The sequence below is a fragment of the Otolemur garnettii genome, unplaced genomic scaffold (assembly GCF_000181295.1).
Source record: "Otolemur garnettii isolate 467f Iridium unplaced genomic scaffold, OtoGar3 scaffold00110, whole genome shotgun sequence".
NCBI lineage: Eukaryota > Metazoa > Chordata > Mammalia > Primates > Galagidae > Otolemur > Otolemur garnettii.
Genome location: NW_003852505.1, coordinates 3,236,682 through 3,237,401, shown reverse-complemented (window position 1 = coordinate 3,237,401; position 720 = coordinate 3,236,682).

The following is a 720-nucleotide window of genomic DNA, read 5'->3' as shown; positions in this document are numbered from 1 at the left end:
AAAAAAAAAAAAAAAGAAAAGAAAAGAGAAAAGGGAAACTAGCTCTCAAACTTGAGTCTTAATCCATTTACCTTCATGTATAATAAAACTTAAATTTTTCAATCCCACTTAAAAATTTTATTCCTTAAGGACATTTTTTTTTTTGTTACTGGTTCCTAGAGACTAAATATATGTTTTCTTATTTTCAGTAATTTTATGACATGAGAATATTGTGAATTTTCATTTGATTCTTCTGTCTATAGAGTAGATACTCAACTAATGTTTGTTAAATGAAAGAAAAGATGTTAATTTATTTTGAAACCTTACCATTTCTTTCATCGGGGTTGTTTGGGAAAGATCTGCCTAAAAATAGCTTCAGTAGCATTTTCTTTGGTAAAGAGAAGAATAAAAGGGCTAAAAGTATTTTTTATTTTCAGCTTATGAGTGTTATAGCTTCAAACAGTGTTTTTAGTCACCTGAGCTGTAAGTCAAATTGTAAGGCTATTGTATTTTAAATATATTTTTTGTTCTCTGAGGAGAATTATCTAGTTTCCCACCTCCTTGACTATTGCTCTGATAGGATTTTCCTTCCTTTTTATTTATTGTATAACAGTAAAAAAAAGAAAAAAATTACAGTATGCCATCAATTCTGTTCTTTTCCAGTGCTTGTATATGTAAATACATAATGTGACATATTCGTAAGTAATCACTTAGAGTATAATGTAATTTTGTCTTTGGTGT